Genomic DNA, 19,722 nt, shown 5'->3' on the forward strand with positions numbered 1-19,722 from the left:
TCTCCGATATGTCAACCTTCGACACTAGATGGTACGTAAATATCCAATATTTAAAAATGCGAAAGTCGCATCTTTGTGGGAGATCTGGCATGGTAGTGGTGAACTGTATACAGATGACAAAAGTACAATGAACAGATTTTATATTTTGCGTGCATATTTAACACGCGGTCATTTTGACATACACCACTGTAAACAGATTCTAATTCATATTTTCCAGTTCTAATGTGGAAAATTTAAGACACACAATCAGATTTTTCGTGAAAAGTAGTAAACTTTATTGTAAAAGTCGACAAAAGCTGTACTTCATTGAACACTTCAGCTACAAAAGTCGTGGTAATGGTAATGTGCACAAGTCAACAGCAGCTGTACTCCATCGACACCAGCTACAAATGTCATGGCATAGTAAACTAGTCAACAAGAGTTCTACTTCAGTAATCACTACAGCTACAAATGTTGTGACAATGAAAGTGTCACGACATATGTCGTGGGATTGTACATTACTCAACAACAGTTGCACTTCATTGAACACTTCAGCTGCACATGTCGTGGCATGGAACACTAGTCCTCAAGACCTGTACTTCACTGAACACATTCACCTAAGCTACAAACGTCATGGCAATTACACAGTCACCAAGAGCTCTGCTTCCGAACACATACACTACAGCTACATATGTCGTGGGATTGTACATTACTCAACAACAGTTGCACTTCATATAACACTTCAGCTACACATGTCGTGGCAGAGTACAATGGTCAACAAGACCTGTACTTCACTGAACATATTCAACTAAGCTACAAACGTCGTGGCAATACCACAGTCACCAAGAGCTCTGCTTCTGAACACATACACTACAGCTACATATGTCGTAGGATTGTACATTACTCAACAACAATTGCAATTCACTGAACACTTCAGCTACACATGTCGTGGCATCGTACACCGGTCAACAAGAGCTGTACTTCACTGAACATTTACACTTCAGCTACAAACGTCGTGACAATGTACACTAGTTGACAAAAGCTGTACTTCATTGAACACTGCCTCAACAAATGTCATGGCAGTCTACACTAGTCAAAAAAGCTCTGCTTCACTGAACAGATATACTACAGCTACATATGTCGTGGGATTGTAAATTACTCAACAACAGTAGTTGTACTTCATAGAACACTTCAAGTACAAATGTCGTGGCAGTGTACATTAGTCAACAAAAGCTGTAGCTACATATGTCGTGGCAATGTACACTAGTCAACAAAAGCTGTACTTCATTGAACACCACAGCTGCGAATGTCCCGGCAATGTACACTAGTCAACAAGAGCTGTACTGCATTGCACGCTTCAGCTACAAATGTCGTGGCAATGTACATTAGTGAACAAAACCTGTACTTCATTGAACACATCAGCTTCAAATTCCTCGGCATGTAAACAAATCAACTCTTCAGCTCCAAATGTCATGGCAATGTACCGGTACACTTTATTGATAGCCATCACTTTGAAGAATCTGAAATAAAAAATTGAAGAGAATTAGCACCTTTAACTTATTACATTAGAAGTATACGTATCTTTAACAACTTAGGGGCTTTTGATAATTAAAACATGCGCATTAAACTAAATGCGTGTGTCCTCACACCCTCCCCTAAACAAGTTTGGAAGTGCAAAAATCCAACCCGGCCTAATTCTGTACCTGCATCGAACAATTGCAGGACTCGAACTTAACTTTTTACCGACTTGCCCTGCGGGCAAGTTTCCAGAAATTTCACTTGCCCGAGGAACAAACTTACTTGCCGATTTTTTTGTCCGTTTACATTGTTTGGGCAGAGATCACGAAGACCAAACAATCTCAAAATGTGGCTGACGGCATCATATCAATGCAGGTTCTGTTTTGTCTGTATTGATAATCATGTTAATTGTTACGATCCATTAATGTTGGTCTTCGTGATCTCTTCCCACTCATCCACCAATATTCTAGTGCAGGATTGGGGTCATACAGTTGAAGGGGTGGCCATCAATCGATATTCGCATCAGCAAATCTCTTTTCCAGAAGTTTTGAAACTTCTTTTGTCGTTTCCTTTCATATATGTCGCACTTCTGCTTCTTCACGTAACTTTCCACTGAACTCGATGCTGCGACTGCACTATAGCTTTATCACCGTCGATTCTGAGTGGCTGGCCGGTTGAACGTGTACTGTATCCCTGGCACAGATCCTGTTCCGGAATCCGTGACTTTGTCAGGCGTAGATTTCCAAAATTTACATGAAAACAGGGTGGTTTGCTTCGCTATGGAGTACAGTCTGCGTTGTCGCAGTCAGGTCACCGCGTGCAAAGTGGCTCTTGAAATTACTGACCAACACCCCCTTGGAGTCACTAGCGAAAACAAGTGAGATTAGACTTCCCGAGGGAGGAAAGACAACAGCTGAATATCTCTCGCTGAATGTTGACGTCCAGCTTGTCGGTTGTGATACCCGCTTCAGTGACTTGAAACAGCGAACATTGTTTAACAAAATTTCTTAAGTTATTTATTCCCAGAACATATAAATTTTATCAAAGTCTATCATTTGCCCAACTGGGCAAATGTAATTTATTTTTACCAGCCCGATGTCAGTTTTACTTGCTCCGGGCAAGCGAGCAACCGTTAAGTTCGAGCCCTGAATTGGTAATTACGGCACTATGAAATCAGGCATACACTACCGACCGTCCCCCCCGCCCCACATACTCCCTCTAAAATCAATCTCTGTTCAGTGCCAACTCAACAATGGTGAAACTGATAGAACGAAATGAAAGTGTATCCAAATTATTGTTACATTATTTTACTCGTGCACTAATTCACAATTGGTCAATATAGCTTTTGCTGTGTTATGTAGAGGAGAACTTTTTGTGACACATGCGTTGATGAAGATGGTGGAAATCTATCATAGCTGATTTCAGGACAGCCTGTCCAAAACTGGCAAAAATAGCTGCAAAAATACATAATTGAAGATTTCTCACAATTAGAACATATTACATTAAGATCATCCCTAAGAACATGCCCAAAGCCATCAGATTTGAAAACAAAATATTTAACTAGAAAGGATAAAAATACCGTCAAGGACAGTGTGCTCACATTCGATTTGAATTGGTCCATTCGAGAAATATTTAAACCAGGAAAAACAAGAATGACAAAAGCAAATAAGCTCTCCAACTTAGGTACTGGAGGTAATCTTTAGGAACATGCATATCAACTTCTACAACAATGGGACAAGCAGATCCTAAATACATAAGCAATGTCAACAACAAAAATAGACAGTGGTTTGATAAAAAGAAAGGTGGGAGTGGGTAAAAAATGTACAAGGGATCTGGTAAAAAAGGAATGCTACCTCATCAATCTTCTAGACCCTACCCCCTCCTGAATATCAAATGTGTTATCCCTTGGTATTACATAACGCCAGATGACAGGAAATTAAATGTATTTACAACCTTGGGAGTTTTTAGTTAATGCCATGAGTGTTATCATTCTAATGTAAACAGCACTTAAGTTAGTTACAGATGGTGAAATGCCTTCCACTGTGGGTGGTGATTACAACATCTGGAATTATCCTGGATCCAAATTTCTCATCAGTTCTTGTATGTCTTACATAAACCAGATATGAACTGAAAATGCTCTCGTGTTTCATTATATATTGCATTTATGTGCAAGTTTGAACCTTTGCTACATGCTTTGCTACATTTAAAGTGTTATGATCAACACAATGAATTTCACCACAGATCAATTCTAAAGGTCATTAAGTATTCAAATATGTAATTAGCTGAAATAAAAATAATTAATTTCTTTGAGTACTGTCATTGTATCACAATATAGCATGTGTAATTACCTTGGTCAAGTCCTTCAAGCTCTATATGCCAAACCGTGAAAGCTTGTTAGCTATTTATGCAAATTATGAATTAGCTGACATGAAAATGCAAAATGACTTTCAATACTGTTATAACCTGGTATAATGATCAATGTACACAGCATGTTTCGCCAAATTTTATCAAGTAAATGCCAGTATATATCCCTAATTTGGAAGGTTCATTAAATATGCATATTGGGAATTGGCTGAAAAAAATGTCAAATGACTTTCAATAATCTTGTATCATAGTATCTTTAATGTACATAGCAAGTTTTGCCAACTTTGGTCAAGTCAAAACAGATAAATATCGCTAATAAATGCGGGATATCGGACCGCAGGCGGGCGAAGATTGCATTATAAGCGCGCCAACCCAAACTCACTGCATGGACATCACATTTACGAAATCGAAGTCCAAAGTCAACTACGTCATTGTTAGAATAAGAGAGGTTTTCCATCACACGGGAGCATACACCACAAATTTTGCACAGATGGCGTTGCACTGGCATTGAAAAAGGGTGCATGGGAGCATGGGAACGCGGGCAGTTTCCCTCGCTATGGGTAGAAATGCATTGAGCAAGACACACTTCCGGGTTCGCAAAAAAACGAGGATCCCATTTACGGGGCGCTCAAATATAACTATTTGCTGTGATACATAGCAGAGGCGTATATGTTTGTGATGCTGAGAATAACATCAGTAAATAAATGACGGGTTTTAAAAGTTGACGTTTTTTGCGATGAAACAGACTTCTGAAGGTAGCTCGCTTGGGGAACACGTCATCCCGGCCGCTGTCCGCTTTGACCCCAGTAATTCACACTGGTTTTGGTCGGCCCCAGGTACCCAAGTCACTTCGACCTCGTCACAACTTTTGCCTACATGTCCACGGAGACGATTCAACATGTTCCACAACAAAGCCAAGACAAAATTGAAAATATCAATAAAATGGCTTCACAAAGGCTGAAATACACGATACTCGATGAAGTATGAGTTTATGAAATGAAATCAAATTGACAACACAAGTGTTTGTCTCGGGTAATACCACTTGAAGTTGAACTATTCTACAGACTGTTTTTTCCATACAGTGCAGTATTTGTCAGTGACAAATTAATCTTTGCAATACATTTTTTTGCGATGAGCTGGAAATTTGATAAATATCGAGTTAATGTACATAAAAGTGTTCTCCCCAGGCCGTTTAACAGGATCGGCCCCGATCCTTTATTTTTTCGCCCGATCCTTTATTTTTCATGCCGATCCTGTTTCATGTCCGCTGATACTCTTTAATGTGGCTGAAGACCTATTGTTTCTCGGCGGCGATTTTGTCACTTTTATTTCAGCGAGCGTATCAAGTGTGAAACGGTTCTAATGTGGCGATAACACGACGTGCCAGATGATTAAAAGGTTTATTCCATCGCCAAAATGTGTGAAATGGTTAGACTGTTCTCCTTTCATGTCGATGCTTTAGGTGTTTTACACACAATGCGGCAGGGTTATCGGGTGCAAAGCACCCAAAGTCACGCTTGTCTGTGAGGAGAATAAATGGGCCGGCCGTAGTGCAAATGAACATCGGCTAAGACGGATGAAACTTAAATTCAAAAAGCATGAAATGTGTTATGCTGCCGATCGTACAGACAACGGCCATTTTATACAACGGACATGGAGTATACTCAACGAAAGGCTCGGTGTTGCATCTTTGCCAGCGGGCACTCAGTCAAAGCATCACTGTTGAACTGTCATTGCCACCAAAGTCTCGCACTGGTAAGGATCCAAAGGTCAGGAAAAGTGATTTCGATCAGAAGTGGCTGAAATCGTACGATTGGTTGAGACAAACATCATATGCAAAAATGTATGGTACTGCCGTGTGTTCAGATCGTTGCGTGTCCGAGTTGGCACGCTTGTCAGCCATTTCGAAATTTGTGTACGTCAACATGACGTTGAAGCTATGTGTGTCACCTCGTGTCACGCATTCGTAACTTGCATGGGTTCGTTCGATTGACTTTGAGAAACAGTTGAACTTGATCCAGTTTCAAAACCCATGACCCATTTTACAATATTCAAGGTACCATGAAATGAAATAAAAAGGAACTGCATGAGCGAAAATAATCATTCGTTTGATCATATGCAGCTATGTACGTACGGTTAGGGTATACAGTATAGGTTCAAAGGTCGCGTGTGTTAAAGAGTGCTCCACACGATGCAATGCATGGCGGCCGACGCCGTGCATGCAGTTGTCGAAGTTTCGTACATTTGTCGAAGTAGAAGTCGATGCAATTTCAAATCTTGTTCTTGAAAATACCCGGTATCAATATTTTCGGGCTTCTCTTTATTATGAATTGAGTTTTTAAGTCAAAATATTTCTCTGCAGGCATGCTCTGCTGACTCCGAATTGTAAGTGCAATATTCAGTCCCGTATGAACTTGTCCGTGTAACTGTTTTGCCATGGACGTTTAAAAAAGACGTCCATGGTTTTAGCAATCTGGCTACAGACAAACATGTAGTAACTGAAGATCACATAAAACGTCTGATTTTGAATGTTATTCTAGACAGAACTGGAAGACTTTAAATGAAAATACGGATGTAATATATAAAAGATTTTACTTTATTATCCTTTTAGAGATTTTTTCTGATGCTATGGAGTGATGTGTGTATTGCATAATTAACATAACATTTACATAGTTATTGTTATGCAAATTAGCCGATCCTGTTTCAGAAATTTCTGGGGAGAACACTGATAAATATTCTGTTATTTACTGGGACACGTTTATTTTCTCGATCCGCTATCTGCGGACTACGTGCTGAAGTACATTGACTGTTCATGTCAACGATCGTTTCTCCCTCTGCAGAGTTTCTGTATCCCGTTCAACAACGCTGTACCTCGATCACACGATAGTGACGCTATGTAGCTGTGCAGTATTGAAACTTATCATAAAATGGCCACCTCGTCTAACAGTAACACGTATTGTCGGGATTATCGTACGGAAAAAGACTGCAAAAGTAAGACTTATGAATCTTCATCAGAATTGAACACATCATGATTGTACACGAGTATCAACCGTGAATGCACGTTGAGCTCAGCAGTTACACAAGCATGGTACGCCACATGCATAGCCCTACGAGTATGGCGACAGTGTCCGACTTTGGCTACGCCGCCTACCGGAGGTGGGAAGCGGCGTAGCCAAAGCCGGACACTCTCGTCATACTCGTAGGGCTAGCTACATGCACTGCCGCGATGCCGATTGTATGCATTCCAAGGCCTATCCCGGAATTTGTTTCACAAACAACCTCAAAGGAGAGCAAACATACTTCTATGGACAATGACGAACACGTTTCTTGGCGAAGCAAAATCAAAACAGTGCAGAAGTACATGAAGTAGGTCATGGCCTTGGACTCTGTGCACGAACCTGATTGGACACTTCAATACCTTTGACCCAAAGTTATTATTCATCAGCACTTCCATGCCATGAGGCTAGGTAGAGAACGTATGTACTCATTTCTGGCGATCGAGCAGCGAGGGAAACAATCAATTACCAAGGATAAAGCTAATTTGCTAAACGATATTTTATCTTGAATAGTGAGTTAAATGAGTAATAAAATATCATATTTTTAATGTTCAATACGAGGTTGAAACACGGAGGGACCGTGGTTGAAACCAGAGCTATCCAGCTGTAGCCAACCTGGACAAGCACATTTCACAGCGCCCTCAAACAGTCGATTGTTTTCACTTGTCATACGCGGCGTAACAGAAAAATTAAAACTTTCATAACTTCATTAATATCCAAGCCACGCCCACCAAAACCTTTTCAGTTCTAGCCATTTGAATTCTGAAGATGTCTACCAAATTTGACTGAAATACGTTCAGCCGTTTTTGAGAAAATGGACCAACAGACAACACACAGACACACAGACACACAGACAGATAGACAGACAGACATCGCTGCGACATATGCTCACGTGTTCACACGTGAGCAAAAAAGTTGCAAAAATTAGTCCACAATGAAACAATCCACCTCAGCTTTGTTTTCTGGATCAAATTTTCCTACAAATTGATACCAAATATGACAAATTATGTTCACAGCCTTCAAAACTGTCTCACAACATATCCTGGGTTGGTGTCGGTCATATAAGGTCACAAACTGAGACCAGATATGAACTGAAAATGCTCACGTGTTTCATTATATATTGCAGTGGGTGTAAATTTTAACCTTTGCCACATGTTTGCAGCTTCATTGAAAATATTATGATCAACGTAATGAACAATAATCACCGCCGATTAGGTTATGAAGTATACAAATAAGTAATTAGCTGAAATAAAAATATCAATCTTCTTTACTGCTGTCATTGTATCACCACTTTATATAGCAAGTGTTATTACCGTCGGCCAAGTCCTTCAAGCCATACATGCCGAGCTGTGAAAGCTTATTAGACATGCAAATTATAATTCAGCTGACATGAAAATGTGAAATGACTTTTGATATTGTTTTAATCTGGTATAATCATCAATGTACATAGCATATTTTGCAAAGTTTGATTAAGTAAATCCAGTATATATCCCTAATAAGCAAAGGTCATTAAATATGTAAATTAGGAATTGGCTTATAAAATGCTTAATGATTTTCAAAAATGTTGTATCATGGTATCTGCAATATATGTAGCAAGTTTTGTCAACTTTGGTCAAGTTGATTCAGATATATATCTCTAATTAGGAAAGTTATTCAATATGCAAATTAGGAATTGGCTGAAGAGAAAATGCTTGATGACTTTCAAAAATATTGTATTGTAGTATCTTCAACGTACATAGCAAGTTTCATCAAATTGATCAAGTCAATTCAGATAAATATCCCTAATTATGAAAATTCATTTAATATGCATATTAGGAATTGGCTGCAGTTAAAACGCTTAATGACTTTCAATAATGTTAAATCATAGTATCTTTGATATACATACCAAGTTTGGTCGATTTTGATCGAGTCAAATCAGACATATATCCCTAATTAGGAAAGTTCATTAAATATGCAAATAAGCAACTCTTTTTTATGTCATCCCTTAATGGTTCCCACAACTGATATATCTTGGTGTGATCAACTTTTGTAGCAAATCTCATCAAATTGTGTGTAGTCGTTTGTAATGAATATCCTTTTTTTCTAAAATCATTAATTATGCAAATGAGCAAAAACTATGCAAGCCACATTCACCAAAAACTAATCAGTTCTTGCACTTTGCTAACTGAATCTATGTACCAGATTTGATTCTGATCTGATCAGCCGTTTTTGAGATATCCGACCAACAGACAGACAGACAGACAGACAGACAGACATCGCTCCGACATATGCTCACGTGTGTAAACACGTGAGCAAAAAATTACCTAAAATATACAAATTCGGGGATTTCCCAACACTTTGAGCAGAAAATTTATCTAATAACATCCCTCGGGACTTTTTATACCAAATTACAAAGCTATCAAACAAGTAATTTTGAGAACAAGTTTTCTTGACCAAAAATGACAATATTGTCTTAAAAATACAAATTTGTGTATTTCAGGACAATTTCCACATATCTGACTATTGACATCTCTGTAGGTCTGTGTACCAAATATAAAAGCTGTCTGTCAAGGAGTTTTAAAAAGAAAATACTGTTTAAGATTTTTTGACCAAAAATGACAAAATTGCTCCAAAATAGTAATTTTCCCAATTTCGTCATAATTTCAACAAATTAGAAGAGTAACACCCCGCAAAGATCCGACCCAAATTTGAGTGCGATTGGGCTGGTTTCAGAGAAGAATTTTTACTGAAAATGAGAAAAATCACAAAAAAATTCAGTAAAAATACAAAATTAAGGATATCCTCACAATATTTATAAAACTGTATAAGGTTTACCTAAGGTACTTGCACAAAAATTTTCAAAGCAATCAAAACAGCGTTTTCTCGAGATAATAATTCTTGACCATTTTCACATTTTGTAAGCTCATTTGCATAATTTTGGCAATGAAGACTTCATTTGAACAAAATCCCATCTATAGCCCAGGATGCATCCACACACCACAGACCAAGCTGAAATGTGCAGCGGTTTGCGTGTTTTTAATGTTGACGGAATACTGTACGTACATACATACATACATACATACATACATACATACATACATACATACATACATACATACATACATACATACATACATACATACACACATACATACAGTCGCCATCAACTTCAGCTTATACGATAAACTCACATTGATATAACCAATGTGAGCTAAAAAATTACACCAAAATTGCAATAATGCAATATTGCAAATTTCATAAAAAAAATTACATTAGGATAACCCCTAAGAACATGTCTACTGGCTATTAAAGCTATCAGACAAAACAAATTTGTTGACCAAAAATTGGCAAATTGCCTTAAAATACAATTATTAAAATTTCACCACAATTAAACAAATCCATCATAAGTCACCATAAAGAAGCTGTATACCAAGTTTTAACCAAATCTGGCCTGTGATTACAGAGTTCAAGCAATTTGCAGGATTTTCCCTTTTTCTACCTCATTTGCATATTTTTGACACTGACACATTAATTTGAACAAATTCACATCTCCACCAATGGGTGCACCTTTAAACCAAATATTACGATGGTTTGTGCTGCTGTTTTGTAGTCTTTGATGTGAACGGACATAGTCCGCATGTACTAACATACCTGTCAGTGTAAGTGTAACCAACACATATACATACACACAGACGCTGCCGACCTACCATATGAGCTCTCTTTTGTACATATACATATACCAAATGCTTGAAAACTATCTCGAAGCAACCAAAATTGAAATAGCAGAAATTGAGTCACATCAGAAGCAACATGACTCGACTGAAAAACCCGCTCTGAACAATCTGCCCAAAAATAAACAGCTGCAAAGTGCGAACTATTACTGTAACACAGCAAAGGGCGACATAACCGCACGGTGGATTTAGTTATATAGTTGGTGAAAATGACGCGAAGTCAAACACAATCAACTTAACACAAGATAAATAGTCTTCAAACACAAGCAATTTCAATATCTCACCACGAGCGACACAAAAGCTATGTCTTACTTAGGCCTTCTTGATCAACATTGGCATTCAATCGGATATTAACCAGGCGAGACCGACATCGATCTGACGCTCCAGTCAAGTGCTGTCAGTCCGACACCAGCATAGCACAACCCGTCATAATATAGGTAAGATCAGGAAGTCTTGCAATACGGCTCGCTTCACTCTACTCGTTACAGGAGGCGACAACTAACAAAGCGACACATAAACTACACCAAGGAGCCTTCAAGTACGCCTTAAAGCATACTTACCAGGCCACTACCTAGTGCTGTTCCCATCAAAAAGTGACAACATCGGAGCACCACTGCGACAAATTATTTGTCACCTTGTGCTTTGACTACATTCCGCTGCATCAAGCACAGCACAGCCAAAGAAGAAAGACATTCATCGCCAAACAATAAACAGAGATTGACAGTTGTCAAGATCCCACAACACGAAAGACAGCCAAATGCCTCCAGAGCCGATATAATTTATTGGCCAAACGAAAGCCTATACACAATCCAAAACACAAACGTCCAGAGGGACGAACAGTATCGGGTCTGTCTTTGAAACCCATAGCAGACGGCCTTTTTCAAGGCCATCAAATTCTCCAAACAAGAACTACCATAACACATATGCAAAATACAAATTTACACAATACTGTGTCACCAAACACAGAACAGGAAAACAAACAAATTGCCAGAAAAAGACGGTACAAGAGGAGACGCCATATTATCTTAAATACAATGAAACTCCATACAAATGCCGAACATAAACATAAATAACAACACGAATCTTAGATTCATCAAAATCTATCATTACACAAGTTAACAACAGCAAAAATCAATGCACTGGGTACGGGTTGAAATTCACCCAAACACCAAATCGTCCTCACAGAGTTCATCTCATACAAGACGCAAACATTAGGAGAAGGAAAATCCAATACATTATGCGACACAAGTTGACCAAAAAAAGAACAAATTCAAACACAAGTCTCGATGGACTCCACATACAACTAAAGAACACAAATCGACAGATTTGAATTCTTACATAAAACATCAGGCCACCTGAAATCTACGCTTTAAAAGCCTGATCAAAGGGGAACACTAAGATACATCAGAACTTGCAACACAAAAATGACTTTGTTTCAAAGGTCGATACACTTTATGCAAGATTAATCGAACGTGGCTAAAACAACAGGAAATGTCAAGTCACATCGCAAGCACAGTTCGCCGCACGAATTACGCAACTAGAACACAAGCGAACGAACGAAGAAACAAAGAAAACACTAGTCTTCACGACGAAAATTATAGCAACAATATATATAAGAACACAAGCTATAAAAAGCAGCAATGTGCGAAAACTGGGAACACATAGACAAGGACGAAACATTAAGCCTGAATGAAATATTTCCACAACAACCGATCATCGCATACAAAAGAAATCCAAACATTAGCGATATACTGATACAGGCCAAAGTCCACGGCATTTTTGTATTAGGAACAAGTCAATGAACGAACGAACACATGACGATCCACACATAAATCAGGGTTCTCAAAAATTTTTGAAGTATGAGGAAAATTCAGAAAAGTAAGCGGTTAGCTTCTGCGTGCAACCAGGTTCCCTGGTGGGGGGGGGGGGGGGGTGTTCAGTATTTTTTTAAATTGAAGACATTTCTGAGCAATTTCATGCATTCTTATACAGTTATAAAAGGCTATTCCAACATACATACAGGGGGAGGGTTTCAGGGACGTGGGCAAGAAATTTTTAAATTTTGGAGACATTTTGGAGTAATTTTATGCATTCTTGTACAGTATTAAAGACCATTTCAACATACAGAATAATCATTACCATTGTCAATTACAACATGTTTAAAGGGATAAGTTTTTAAAAAACATCAGAAAAATTAATTTGATATCACTCGGGCCTGTCAACTGCATTCAGTTGACAAAATAATAGCAAATTTCACCAGACTGTTGTGTAGAATTATGTTTAGCTCGTGACTTGAACAAACATTTTGAAATACATCATAGAATAGGGGTTTTCATAACCCGGAAAACGATCCGCTGGAATCATGACCAGCCTGGCTGTACAAAGTTTTTTACTGATTTAAATAAACTTGATTGAAGATACTACTAAAGAGAGAGCGATCCCCAGTATGAGTACAACACGTTCGCTGATAGCGGTACTGCAGTGATAGCGACAAGTTCACCGCGTAAATTGCTAGACTACATAAACAAATCAAATACAGTGGAATTTGATTGAGTGTCCGGTTTGCCTTGCAGAGCTCGACGAGTCTACATGTTGCTTATCATTAGAAAAGTAAACATTTGCAACAAATTGAGTCTTCGTCTTTGGTTGGTGTTAGATTACAGCGCGCGGCAAACGTTTCCCATACACTGTCTCGTCACGATCACTGCAGTCGTTTCAGCATGTCACTGACAACAAGCATAACACTGCACTACATGCACATCACCAGTTTTCTTTTAGGTGTTTACTTTTAAATTGGGAACTTTATGAAGAAACAAGTAAATTCTTTAAAAAAAAACTTTTCTTCTCCTCTCGATGTCAGCAATCACGACAACAGTTCCTTCAGCATGCAGTCTGTAGCATTGCGAGTGCAGTCTACTCTATCAACAAGTTTGACACGATACAACACTGAATATTGTCAACCAGAAAATGCTAAACACTCCTAAATGAAACTTTAATCCCGCTTTCTCTTTTGTCTCAGCTAAATGAAACTTTCTCAATTGACACTTCTCTCTGAATTGACACTTCTCTGAGCTACAAAATAGACTTGAAGAAAAGTGTTGATTTTGCACAGGCAAGTGCAATTCAATCAACACGGTACATTTTGTGCCATTGAATAACACACCAAGTGTTTCTGAAATAATTCACCGTATTTTGGCACTTAATTTCCCGGACGGCATCATACACGGCAACGGGTTAGCATGGAGGGGACGATGATATCTCTCTGCCTTCAAAATATTCTTTACCTTGCTGAAAAATACAATGTTTCACTGTAATAAAACGCCGAGAGTCAGTCCGGTTGATGTTGAGGACTTTCCTCGAGATATAGATCCGACACTCGAAAATATCATATGCCAGTGAGTTTTGTCTGAGTTATATTTCCTAAAATCAAAGTACACAAAGCTGTAGCTGAAAAAAAACTTTGATGATGTGCTATAGCTATAGTGCGGTGTCAAGCTTGTTGTGCATGAGTGGCATGCTGAAATGACTGTCATTATTGTAGACGAGACAGTGTCTGGGAAACGTTCGCCGCGTGCGCTGTAATCTAACACCAAATACTCAATTTGTTGCAAATGTTTACTTTTCTAATGATAAGCAACATGTAGACTTGTCGACTATCCACTGGGCTCTGCTCAGGATCCTTATCAGACATCGTAATTAAGAACGGTACTAATTGAAGTGAAACAGTTCAGTAAAAGATGGCTAAAAGTTGTCTATGACTAACGTAAAGAAAGCACAGCTACTTGTCAGACTAGAGAGCTAAAAGTAACCTGGTGAGCATGCGTAGAAGAAATGTGGACTATACCAATATCACTCGGGGGTGAAATTAATCAAAATGGGACATTTTTACCCAATGATAAGCAACATGTAGACTTGTCGAGCTCTGCAAGGCAAAACGGACACTCGATCAAATTCCACTGTAGTTTATTCAATTCAATGAATTATCGGAACACAATTCTCAGTGATTTTAATTCACTGTACTAATTTCACAATAAAACGAATCCGCGAGCTGATTTTGGATTTTTGGTGACGTTGAATATAATTGAAAAAAAGAGCTAAATTTCATTGTTCATGTTTGATAAAACCTCAAACTAACGACACCGAATGTCAGCCTGTACTACACCATGTGTGTACAAAGCACCGGCGGTCAATTGTAACACAGTACACACACAACGCGATGTCGGTCGACCTAAAATTTGACACTGTGATCGACGTAGCGTTTCAAAAGTGATACCAAGTTATTTTTTGTTTATTTAGATTTGATGTAAAACTCCCAAAACCAACATACAAAGTCCTACTCTTACGCAGAAAATCAAAGTTTTCAAACGTCGACTTTCTCTTCCGCGATGCACAAAACCACAGCCCCTCCACAAAACGCGATGTCGATCGACTTGAATATTGGCACCGCGGATCGTGATTGACCATGGATGGATTGACATAGCGTTTCAAAGTATGAAAGATGAGTTGTTAAGTGAGCTTTTATATCTCAATCTTGTTAGTTGGGCGCAGGTAAGCCAAAATTTCTGTGTTAGTGGTCACTCAAATTGGCTTGGTGGACTCGAAATTTCGGATTTTCCAATGTAGTTCCTCCGACCCCCAGGCCGTAAATAATTACGGCTCCCTAACAGCTGTGTACGCACGAGCAGAACGACCAGGACCAGCAAAATTTAGACTCTTGGCCTTTGATGCATCAATTTTTGGGTATATATACCTGTATAAAGGCATTCTGAGTACAGCGGTAATTATTTCCTCCCAAACGACTCTGACCATTTTTACATCCACGCTCTGACATTATCTGTACCAATGTGCTGATCCGTCACCATGAAAAACTTTGAACCACCAACGTAAACCACCTAGGCGTCCCTCCACCCAACCACCCGCCCACCGGTGGTTTAACCTAGCCGACACACGTTCTGTAAAGCGGATGAATAGTACATCGGAATTCATATCGCCTTGAGCATATGTACTTGTGGGTATGTGCGCTATATAAGAACCAAATATTGCATTCATTTCACTCGCAAAGAAATGGCTACGCCACCAATGGCGTAGCCAAAGCCGGACACTCTCGCCATACTCGTAGGGCTAACTTGAACAGTGTGCCTACGATTTGATTATCGCAGGCAGGGCCAGTGTTTTATATGTCTACAAGGTCTTGTGTCAAAATGCATCGTTTAAGGCCTATCAGCTGCAGCAGAGGGTGTTACCGGGCACGACGCTAGCGGATCCGGTAACATACAGCCTGAAGGGAATGTGATACAGCTATCCAAATATCTTAGACCAACGTGTTACACTGGCATTCGACAAAACCCAAGGCGAGACAACCTTGTTTGGGCCTCGCGCAGCGACGCTTGAGTGTGAGGTTCAGCCTTCAGGCCTTACTTCGATCAACAATTCCAAGCAACTCTGCGAGCACTCCGGTCTCGACCACCAATAAGCAAATCTTACTCAACAAGTGTGAAACAGTCATTACTTACCAGTTTTCTTGATCAGCCATGTACTAGTTAGTATGTTTCCGTAGTTGCCTCGTAGTACCAGTTGGTCGCTCCATATGGTCAAACATCAACCGCGAACGACTTCTGTGAGGTTTATTTTACGAGGTCAATGCCTCCTCACAGCTTGGCTGATTATTAACGAAGCAATCTTATGATTGGTTAATCAGGGGTCTGTTTCAATGCGGAGCGAACGGAAGCTTGCGAGCCAATTGCAATCAACCTTACGCTTCGCTTGGCGCTAAATTTAACGGTGTATTGAGACCGAGACTCAAATATCCAAATAGCTTGAATGCGAGTATCTTCACTGGATTATGAAGAAAAAGAACTACGGATTTAACTGGTAAGTAAGCCTCGAAACGCGCTATGTATACCATGATAGTTCACTTGTGACGTAAATATGAATGTTTAATTTACTTAAATGCGTCAAGGCCTTTTCTTATCAAATTTCCGTTGAGGATAATTCTCCCAGTCACAGAACTAGAACTGCTATATAGCTTGACACGTAGCCAGGCTCGATGTTGTCTCTCCCGGCATTATTCGCGCCATCAAGGTCAGTCCTAGCTGCAATAATTGCCCGGAATAATTTTAGCAATTTGTGGGCTAGGCCTATGTTTTACAGTAATAGCTGTGGGTCCATAGCTGTGGTGATTTCAGACGGGATTCTTGCTGCGGATCCGTAGCCCTACCACCCTCTTTGCTGGTTGTGTTTGGGCAACACAACTAGCAAAGGGAGTGCTAGGGCTACGGATCCGCAGCAAACGGGATTCCTGCCTTTTACGGGCTAGTTAAAATCGTAAAAATCAAAACCAGCCCGTAAAAGGCAGGGATCCGTCTGAAAACACCACAGCTATGGACCCTGGCACAGCTAGGCCTAGCTCTGCGTGGTAGGACTGTGTGTTACTGGCGTTCCGGCCCCTCACAACAGGACGAGGAAGGCCGTATAACGCCGGTAACACCCTGCCATGCAGAGCTAGGCTGGGCCGTGGGGCTTGCGTGATTCCAAACCAAGTCAGTTTCGTAATGGTAAAAGATAGTAAAACTGACATTTATGTCCAGGGTTGAATGAGGTTAGCCTATTTATTATTTCTCAGGATGTTGCTGCAGATAGCCAAACCGTTGACCTATGACGTCACATTCTAGCATCGGGATATAAACAAAACATGTTTACATTAATTAAAGTGTAAAAAATACTGTTAGAGAGTTGATTTGATTTTGGCGCAGAAGTTTGCTTACTAAGCAAAATATCGACCGAGAATACGTGTTTTTGTTTAGATCCCGAAGCCAGATGTGACATCATAGGTCAACGGTTCAATATCCATGATGGTGGATTTCATGATTTTTCCCACGGCAGCAGCCGCCCAGTAAAGTACGGAGAAAGTTAGTAAACGGAGAGGAAAATGGACATCTGCGTTGGCATCCGTCGATAGGTAGGCGCTCGATGCACCCCGACTTCGGATTATGATGGGCTTTTTGTTTTTGTTTATCTGGAGCATTGCAATTAAAAACGCTCACTCACTATCTCATTGTTTACAGCTCTGAATACGCATGCATGCCCGGGTCTGATGGGGGGGGAGGGGGTCATCGCCACAGACCTCTGATCTCCACAACATGCAGCACTGCATATTCACAGCTAAGTATCCGCTAACTCACTGTGAGATTAGCAGCGTCCGGGGATATTGTGAAACGTTTGTCCATAATGTACGCTACATCATGAATGTATGTACATCCATGGGTATACATATGGTAAGGGAGCCTTCAGTAAGATGGTGGGCCGGGCACGCCTGGGGCATTCCGCGCACACCTTTACCGTAGAATGTGACCTCCCCATTATCCTCCTGTCTAAAATGTGACCCCCCTTGTTTAACATTCTAAAATTTGACCCTCCCCCAACCACTGCAGTATTCTCCTCAGGAATAAGTGAAAAGTATCAGCTATACAAAATTTGTTTAATTGTTATGTAACTTAGGGACAAATTACGGAGAAAAGGGCTGGTGTTTTTGGAGGGACAGTCACAATCTATCACACAAGCATTTTTGAAGAGATATGGCATTTCATACATTTGCGGAAGGGTTATCATATTTTGTGCTACTATAAGAAGGCAAGATGTGGCTGATACGGTGCCTCATCCAAAAAATAACAAATCACACTACATGCAGTCTATCAAGAAAATTATTGACAATTTTCCACCACAAAACATGCAATATCTGTATATTTGATGTGTTTGATATGTATTGAAATACACTTTTGCTTGAAATGGGAAGTAAAATCACATTGTGCATTTGTGCACAAGAGATTGATTTTGATATTTAATCTAAAATGTTGGTTCACCATATATGGCAGTCTATGATGAAAGTATTAATTGTTTTCCAATTCAAAATAGGTAAATCTGTGCACTTATGTACACTTGATTATTGGTGTTAATGTTCATGTTTACCGGTAGACTGGAGTGGTTTCAAGTCCATGTTGTGCAAGAAATTTGATTTTGGAATTTCACTGAAATGTTCATTCACTCAGTGTACATGGTAGTCTCTGAGAAAATTATGCACATATTTTACAATATAAAAATAATAATATCTTTGTATTTGTGTTCATGTGGTACACTTTCCTACCTGTTCCATATGTTTTTGTCTCTTGTCTTTCATCAGTTTTAACTGGTTAAGGTGTTAAATGTAGGATACCAGTGCATCTTCTTTGCTTAATTGTGAAACTTGTGGATAATGTATATGCATTTGAAGGAATCAGTGTATTTCATAGGTGATTTCCTATTGAAGAAATATCATACAGACAATCAAAGGTTTCTCCATAAAATCAGCTTCTGTCAAAAGTGACCCTCCCAAAGATAGGTTTATAAATAATGACCCTCCCCCTTGAACAGTTTTCTTTAAATTGACCCTCTCCCCAATTCTCCCGGCCCTGTGATTTCTGAAGACTCCCTAAGGTAGGCGTGGTATAGCTATGCATCACAGATGTTATGTTGACTTGGTAGTTTGTAAAAGTAGTTTATGCGGTTACTTTATGCTGCGTTCTGACGTGTATCCCTTTTCCTGCCAAGTCCATATTTCACTACCAGGTCAAGATGGAAAAATTAATGAAACACAACATATTCCATAAGATGTATTTTAACATAATACTGTACATTTGAAAGCTGTTGAAAAAATAATACTGTAAAGTTGAGTCATTTGACTAAAGATGCTATAATAGACCAAGCCAAGTGGGTGAAAATACTTCACGTTTTGGCTCAATACCACTTTTTACTGACTTGGCTGATGGGGAAAATATACTGTCAGAAAAGGAATACATGCTACGCCTTACCACTCATTATCATAATTGAATGCTGTCCACATCACTGATTGGTACGTGAGTTAATGCCATCAATGGCATCAAAAGGAGATTCACCACTTTCTATGTATAGACGCTATCCATTATGATGTGTTGCGTTATTACAATGGTGGACTCTAGAAATGCCGAATTTGTCAAAACACGGCAGATATCTCCTAAAGTTTTCTGTTATCGTGACATGAGAATGCTTTTTGGACAGTAGAGACTCTTCCGCATCAAACTGGG

General features: G+C 39.5%; 1 long non-coding RNA gene across 1 annotated transcript; it reads right to left on the reverse strand.

Moving 5' to 3' along the window:
* Positions 1-251: 251 nt before the first annotated feature.
* Positions 252-15,889, reverse strand: LOC139129161 (uncharacterized). The gene is made up of 2 exons (XR_011551533.1): positions 15,378-15,889; positions 252-1,499 (listed from the first exon to the last, which is right to left on the reverse strand). It is a non-coding gene; the product is annotated as an uncharacterized lncRNA (long non-coding RNA).
* Positions 15,890-19,722: the final 3,833 nt, after the last annotated feature.

This window comes from Ptychodera flava, unplaced genomic scaffold (genome assembly GCF_041260155.1).
Source record: "Ptychodera flava strain L36383 unplaced genomic scaffold, AS_Pfla_20210202 Scaffold_95__1_contigs__length_380228_pilon, whole genome shotgun sequence".
Classification (NCBI taxonomy): domain Eukaryota; kingdom Metazoa; phylum Hemichordata; class Enteropneusta; family Ptychoderidae; genus Ptychodera; species Ptychodera flava.